General features: G+C 39.4%; 1 pseudogene; it reads right to left on the bottom strand.

Moving 5' to 3' along the window:
- Positions 1 to 3,309: 3,309 nt before the first annotated feature.
- LOC125149528 (pre-mRNA-splicing regulator WTAP-like) lies at positions 3,310 to 3,763 on the bottom strand (annotated as a pseudogene).
- Positions 3,764 to 8,500: the final 4,737 nt, after the last annotated feature.

Below are 8,500 nucleotides of genomic sequence, written 5' to 3' on the forward strand. Positions count from 1 at the left end.
AAGCAGGGAGTCAAAATCAACTGAAAAATCTGGGGGATGTCTTTTAGACAAGGTGAGGACCGCCTGGGACACTGAAGTTCCAGATGATTTGGGCTGAAAGCAGTTTGGTTGAAATGAAGATTTGGTGTGGAAAAAAAAAAAAAGAATGCCTTTTTGGCAAGGATTTTATAGTATTGGTAACTGTGGTGCACTATGGGGTAATTTAATAACTTTTTAAGCATTTTCTTTCTGCTTAGAATTTGTGTAGTTTTCTTCTTTATTTTTGCTTTAAAAAAAAGTCTTTCTTAATACTATCTGTAATGAAGAAATTTGGTATAATAATTGTCACCCAGTGATGGATTTGTTAAATAAAGTAGGTTATAAAACATAATGGATGGCACGTTCCTATTTTTGAGTAAAATAATACATGTGCATATAGAAAGATTTATAAGGGGATATATGCCAGTGTGTTATCAGCAGGTGACTCTGGGCAGGTGGGTATCATGAATATTCTTTATATTATTTTGCCTGTCTGTATTTTCTGGTATTTTTGGAGTATGCATGCCTAATTTTTGCACTAGGAAAATAATAAGAAAAACTTAAGAATTAAAAATATAAAAACAGAAGAAACTTGAACATGACCAGCAATGGCAAGAAGGAAGGGCTGGATTAATAGGAGGTAAATGGACATCTGGACAGAAAGTAGAAATGGCACAAGCAGAAATCTGGGACTGGGGGGCAGGCAGCTTATACTAGGAGTTTAGGAGAAAGGGAATGCAATGAGGAAGAGAGCTTTTTCTGTTGTACCTGCTTTGTGTCATCAGTATTTCAAATAGCAAGGTGAATATTGTTTTGAAGGGAAATTTCAAATAAGGATATATCAGTAAAAAGGCACTGCCTTGGGCTTAGAAAGTAAAATGACTGAGAAGTCAAATAAAAAGGTATATATAAATATCAGATATATACGATATATATGTATGCTTTTTAAAGTCTATTTCAGGGGCGCCTGGGAGGCTCAGTCGATTAAGCGGCCAACTTCGGCTCAGGTCATGATCTCGCGGTCCGTGAGTTTGAGCCCCGCATCGAGCTCTGCTCTGACAGCTCAGAGCCTGGAGCCTGTTTCAGATTCTGTGTCTCCTTCTCTCTGACCCTCCCCTGTTCATGCTCTGTCTCTCTCTGTCTCAAAAATAAATAAACGTTAAAAAAAAAATTTAAAGTCTATTTCAACATCTGTAGTTGTTTTGGACCTTGAATGTGTTGATGAAGGGTTAGCACGCATGTGACAGGTAAGATACGATGACTTAATAAAGTTTGTAAGGAGAGGTTATAAGCTAAGGTGGATGTTACCTCTTGGATAGAAGCCCCTGCCTTTTCTCCTTTGCTGTTGACTTTGAGAGAAATTCAAAACACACTGACAATGTGAAACAAATAATTCAGAATGAAAGAATGTGAAAACAGAAGCAACAATGAAAAGGGAGGAGGGACTGCCAGGGATTCATTAGGACAACAGATATCAATCTCCATGTCTCCAGGAACTTGAAAAATTAGTTGGGTTACTGGAGAAGAAGCATTTCTCTTTGAATTTGACTGATGGAAAGGATCAAAAGGCAGGAGTTAGAAATAGGTTTGTGAATCTAAATAAGCTACTTAATGTTGCTGAATACAGGAAAAAAAAATAGATATATATTTTGAGCTTGCTTCTTAGAATGTTCAAATATACAAAAAAGACAAATTAGCAGCAACAACTTTCTATAGACTGAATCAGAACAAGCTAACAGTGATGGGAAGAATTGAAGTCTTGGCAATAAAGTTCTCTGTGGAAGATTTAAAAAAAAACCAAGGAAATAAAGCTTACAACATTGGAACAGCCTTTGAAATGAATATCCTTTATAACTGGTAATTATGTGAACTTTGTTCCAAAATCTGTGAATTATTCGATGACAATATTTCATAGAGAGTTTTCTTTGGGGTCATTTCTCTATTCCTGGGTTAGGGATGACATAGGAGTACTTACCTGAAGAGAAGACAAAATTTGAGATTCAGAAGTTTTTTTGTTTTTGTTTTTTTAATGTTTGTGTATTTTTGAGAGAGCATGAGTGAGGGAGGGTCAGAGAGAGGGGGAGACAGAGGATCCAAAGCTGGCTCTGCACTGACAGCAGTGAGCCTTATGTGGGGCTTGAACCCACAAACCGTGAGATCATGACCTGAGCTGAAGTTGGACGCTCAACCGACTGACCCACCCAGGCACCCCTGAGATACAGATTATTATTATTATTATTATTATTATTATTTTTACTTCAAGGCACATTTCATTTAATGTCAAGAGTGTAATACAAAAGGCCCAAATGCAATGAAGGAAACATTCCCCCATGAACACCAACAACAGTGCTCTTTCAACATGTGCCTATTGAATGGAATGGGGATTTAATTTCACTACTAAAAAAGATAACTCAGTGAGTCTCATCACAGCCAATATCCTATACAATCTAGTAGTGAAACGAACGTTCATAATGCTTCAAACAGTCTCAACCTAAATACCACACCTTTACGTTTGTACAGTCCTCCATAAGATTATCTACAGCACCAACAAGCATTCAAAGAATAAACCACTGATTAAAACCACATTGATTTAAGGCTCAGTCAGGTAATATAGAGCCCCAAACTAAATGGTTAAATATATGAACTACTTGTACTGACATCTATTATTTGATTCTCTCACAGCTATTAAGTTGGTTCTTAGTGAATGAAACTCTTTAAAGGCAAAATTCACCTCATTTGAGTTTTGACCCAGAAGTTCAACAACAATCACGAAGTCCACAGTCTTATTGGCAAAACTGACATACAGTGTCTCTAAGTCACTTTGCTCAAGGTTAAGAGCGATGCATATTCCACTTTTACATTTTACTGGAAGTTTACATGTTCAATTCATGATTTTAAATCTCTAGGTTTTCATTCCTCCAAACGGTCTGAATACACAGTGTGCCACAGACTTAAGACTTCTGCTTCTCCCTCTATTTTCTTCAAACAGAAACATTTCTCAAGTGTCTACGTGTTGTAGAAGGGAAAGTTTTCGGAGGTGGCCACTTCTTCGGAATAGTCTGATGCCATCAGGCCTCTGAAGCGAGGGGAGGGGGAAGAGAAAAAAGCTGAAACACAGGGTTCATCTGGTAAGTTTTACAATAACGATTACAAGCTGAATAGTATAGGAATGTGGCTTTTTTTGGCTCAAAAAGTCTGAGTCTTGGTGTGGCAATGAGTACGTGGCTGTCCCACCACAGCTTTCTCGCAGTGGGACTGTCCGGGAAGTCTTGACTGGGGACTATGATTTGTTTACCTATCAGGTGTATACTTCCAGGCACTCAGTTCATTTTGGGCTTGTTCCAGTTTGTCTTTAGTCTGTTCCAGTTCACCTTTCATTTTTAGGAGAAACAAGTTGATCGCTGGGTCTGCCGTCGTTGATCTCAGTTGGGCAACGCTAGGCTGCTGGACTTGCTTGAGGTACTGGATTTGAGTAGTACACTCTTGTGTCTCCTGCTCCTTGGTAGCTAGTGTCATTACAAGGATGTTTTCCCTATGGGCAGACTCTTGTTATTGCTTTAGTTTTTCTTCAGACTCCCTTAACCCAGTTACATCATTAGAATGAAGATCTGTGTATTTGTCCTCCAGAGCTTGGACGTGTGCTTCATATTGTTTCCATCTTAGAATTAACTCATCTCATGCCATAACTTTAAAGTCTGTTTCACTCAGTCGAACCTTTTTTGGGAAGAGGTTCCTCGTTGGTCATCTTGAATCTTCTCCAGACGGAGGCTGTGCAGGTGCTGCCCAGTCACACAGGCCAAGGCGACACTGCTGGCTCACTGCCCAGGCGACCAGACCGTGCTGCCGCTGGCCCCCATGCTCCTCCTCTGGCCACAGCCCCGGCATTCCCCTTTATTTGCGGGTCTCGCTTGAGGTTAAGTTTTTTTTTTTTTCTGAAATTTATTGACAAATTGGTTTCCATACAACACCCAGTGCTCATCCCAAAAGGTGCCCTCCTCAATACCCATCACCCACCCTCCCCTCCCTCCCACCCCCCATCAACCCTCAGTTTGTGCTCAGTTTTTAAGAGTCTCTTATGCTTTGGCTCTCTCCCACTCTAACCTCTTTTTTTCCTTCCCCTCCCCCATGGGTTCCTGTTAAGTTTCTCAGGATCCACATAAGAGTGAAACCATATGGTATCTGTCTTTCTCTGTATGGCTTATTTCACTTAGCATCACACTCTCCAGTTCCATCCACGTTGCTACAAAAGGCCATATTTCATTTTTTCTCATTGCCACGTAATATTCCATTGTGTATATAAACCACAATTTCTTTATCCATTCATCAGTTGATGGACATTTAGGCTCTTTCCATAATTTGGCTATTGTTGAGAGTGCTGCTATGAACATTGGGGTACAAGTGGCCCTATGCATCAGTGCTCCTGTATCCCTTGGATAAATTCCTAGCAGTGCTATTGCTGGGTCATAGGGTAGGTCTATTTTTAATTTTCTGAGGAACCTCCACACTGCTTTCCAGAGCGGCTGCACCAATTTGCATTCCCACCAACAGTGCAAGAGGGTTCCCGTTTCTCCACATCCTCTCCAGCATCTATAGTCTCCTGATTTGTTCATTTTGGCCACTCTGACTGGCGTGAGGTGATACCTGAGTGTGGTTTTGATTTGTATTTCCCTGATAAGGAGCGACGCTGAACATCTTTTCATGTGCCTGTTGGCCATCCGGATGTCCTCTTTAGAGAAGTGTCTATTCATGTTTTCTGCCCATTTCTTCACTGGGTTATTTGTTTTTCGGGTGTGGAGTTTGGTGAGCTCTTTATAGATTTTGGATACTAGCCCTTTGTCCGATATGTCATTTGCGAATATCTTTTCCCATTCCGTTGGTTGCCTTTTAGTTTTGTTGGTTGTTTCCTTTGCTGTGCAGAAGCTTTTTATCTTCATAAGGTCCCAGTAATTCACTTTTGCTTTTAATTCCCTTGCCTTTGGGGATGTGTCGAGTAAGAGATTGCTACGGCTGAGGTCAGAGAGGTCTTTGCCTGCTTTCTCCTCTAAGGTTTTGATGGTTTCCTGTCTCACATTTAGGTCCTTTATCCATTTTGAGTTTATTTTTGTGAATGGTGTGAGAAAGTGGTCTAGTTTCAACCTTCTGCATGTTGCTGTCCAGTTCTCCCAGCACCATTTGTTAAAGAGGCTGTCTTTTTTCCATTGGATGTTCTTTCCTGCTTTGTCAAAGATGAGTTGGCCATACGTTTGTGGGTCTAGTTCTGGGGTTTCTAGTCTATTCCATTGGTCTATGTGTCTGTTTTGGTGCCAATACCATGCTGTCTTGATGATGACAGCTTTGTAGTAGAGGCTAAAGTCTGGGATTGTGATGCCTCCTGCTTTGGTCTTCTTCAAAATTCCTTTGGCTATTCGGGGCCTTTTATGGTTCCATATGAATTTTAGGATTGCTTGTTCTAGTTTCGAGAAGAATGCTGGTGCAATTTTGATTGGGATTGCATTGAATGTGTAGATAGCTTTGGGTAGTATTGACATTTTGACAATATTTATTTTTCCAATCCATGAGCAGGGAATGTGTTTCCATTTCTTTAAATCTTCTTCAATTTCCTTCATAAGCTTTCTATAGTTTTCAGCATACAGATCCTTTACATCTTTGGTTAGATTTATTCCTAGGTATTTTATGCTTCTTGGTGCAATTGTGAATGGGATCAGTTTCTTTATTTGTCTTTCTGTTGCTTCATTGTTAGTGTATAAGAATGCTACTGATTTCTGTACATTGATTTTGTATCCTGCAACTTTGCTGAATTCCTGTATCAGTTCTAGCAGACTTTTGGTGGAGTCTATCGGATTTTCCATGTATAATATCATGTCATCTGCAAAAAGCGAAAGCTTGACTTCATCTTTGCCAATTTTGATGCCTTTGATTTCCTTTTGTTGTCTGATTGCTGATGCTAGAACTTCCAGCACTATGTTAAACAGCAGCGGTGAGAGTGGGCATCCTTGTCGTGTTCCTGATCTCAGGGAAAAAGCTCTCAGTTTTTCCCCGTTGAGGATGATGTTAGCTGTGGGCTTTTCATAAATGGCTTTTAGGATCTTTAAGTATGTTCCTTCTATCCCGACTTTCTCAAGGGTTTTTATTAAGAAAGGGTGCTGGATTTTGTCGAAGGCCTTTTCTGCATCGATTGACAGGATCATATGGTTCTTCTCTTTTTTTTTGTTAATGTGATGTATCACGTTGATTGATTTGCGAATGTTGAACCAGCCCTGCATCCCAGGAATGAATCCCACTTGATCATGGTGAATAATTCTTTTTATATGCCGTTGAATTCGATTTGCTAGTACCTTATTGAGAATTTTTGCATCCATATTCATCAGGGATATTGGCCTGTAGTTCTCTTTTTTTACTGGGTCTCTGTCTGGTTTAGGAATCAAAGTAATACTGGCTTCATAGAATGAGTCTGGAAGTTTTCTTTCCCTTTCTATTTCTTGGAATAGCTTGAGAAGGATAGGTATTATCTCTGCTTTAAATGTCTGGTAGAACTCTCCTGGGAAGCCATCTGGTCCTGGACTCTTATTTGTTGGGAGATTTTTGATAACCGATTCAATTTCTTCGCTGGTTATGGGTCTGTTCAAGCTTTCTATTTCCTCCTGATTGAGTTTTGGAAGAGTGTGGGTGTTCAGGAATTTGTCCATTTCTTCCAGGTTGTCCAATTTGTTGGCATATAATTTTTCATAGTATTCCCTGATAATTGTTTGTATCTCTGAGGGATTGGTTGTAATAATTCCATTTTCATTCATGATTTTATCTATTTGGGTCATCTCCCTTTTCTTTTTGAGAAGCCTGGCTAGAGGTTTGTCAATTTTGTTTATTTTTTCAAAAAACCAACTCTTGGTTTCGTTGATCTGCTCTACAGTTTTTTTAGATTCTATATTGTTTATTTCTGCTCTGATCTTTATTATTTCTCTTCTTCTGCTGGGCTTAGGCTGCCTTTGCTGTTCTGCTTCTAGTTCCTTTAGGTGTGCTGTTAGGTTTTGTATTTGGGCTTTTTCTTGTTTCTTGAGATAGGCCTGGATGGCAATGTATTTTCCTCTCAGGACTGCCTTTGCTGCGTCCCAAAGCGTTTGGATTGTTGTATTTTCATTTTCGTTTGTTTCCATATATTTTTTAATTTCTTCTCTAATTGCCTGGTTGACCCACTCATTCGTTAGTAGGGTGTTCTTTAACCTCCATGCTTTTGGAGGTTTTCCAGACTTTTTTCTGTGGTTGATTTCAAGCTTCATAGCATTGTGGTCTGAAAGTAAGCATGGTATAATTTCAATTCTTGTAAACTTATGAAGGGCTGTTTTGTGACCCAGTATATGATCTATCTTGGAGAATGTTCCATGGGCACTCGAGAAGAAAGTATATTCTGTTGCTTTGGGATGCAGAGTTCTAAATATATCTGTCAAGTCCATCTGATCCAATGTCTCATTCAGGGCCCTTGTTTCTTTATTGACCGTGTGTCTAGATGATCTATTCATTTCTGTAAGTGGTGTATTAAAGTCCCCTGCAATTACCACATTCTTATCAATAAGGTTGCTTATGTTTATGAGTAATTGTTTTATATATTTGGGGGCTCCGGTATTTGGTGCATAGACATTTATAATTGTTAGCTCTTCCTGATGGATAGACCCTGTAACTATTATATAATGTCCTTCTTCATCTCTTGTTACAGCCTTTAATTTAAAGTCTAGTTTGTCTGATATAAGTATGGCTACTCCAGCTTTCTTTTGGCTTCCAGTCGCATGATAAATAGTTCTCCATCCCCTCACTCTCAATCTAAAGGTGTCCTCCGGTCTAAAATGAGTCTCTTGTAGACAGCAAATAGATGGGTCTTGTTTTTTTATCCATTCTGATACCCTATGTCTTTTGGTTGGCACATTTAATCCATTTACATTCAGTGTTATTATAGAAAGATACGGGTTTAGAGTCATTGTGATGTCTGTATGTTTTATGCTTATAGTGATGTCTCTGGAACTTTGTCTCACAGGGTCCCCCTTAGGATCTCTTGTAGGGCTGGTTTAGTGGTGACAAATTCCTTCAGTTTTTGTTTGTTTGGGAAGACCTTTATCTCTCCTTCTATTCTAAATGACAGACTTGCTGGATAAAGGATTCTTGGCTGCATATTTTTTCTGTCTAGCACCCTGAAAATCTCGTGCCAATTCTTTCTGGCCTGCCAAGTTTCAAAAGAGAGATCAGTCACGAGTCTTATAGGTCTCCCTTTATATGTGAGGGCACGTTTACCCCTTGCTGCTTTTTGAGGTTAAGTTTTAAGTGAAGGGTCTATGATATCAGACTACTAAATGAGAAGATACAATATTTCTTTGTAGTAACATGGTCATGAGAAAGTTAAGTTAGTGAATTAACAAGATTGGATGGGATCCCAGAAACTTTCTGTGACTGCTTCCTACCTCTTCATTTTCCATGACTCAAATGTAAGTCCAAGCTC

This window comes from Prionailurus viverrinus, chromosome D3 (assembly GCF_022837055.1).
Source record: "Prionailurus viverrinus isolate Anna chromosome D3, UM_Priviv_1.0, whole genome shotgun sequence".
Classification (NCBI taxonomy): Eukaryota; Metazoa; Chordata; class Mammalia; order Carnivora; family Felidae; genus Prionailurus; species Prionailurus viverrinus.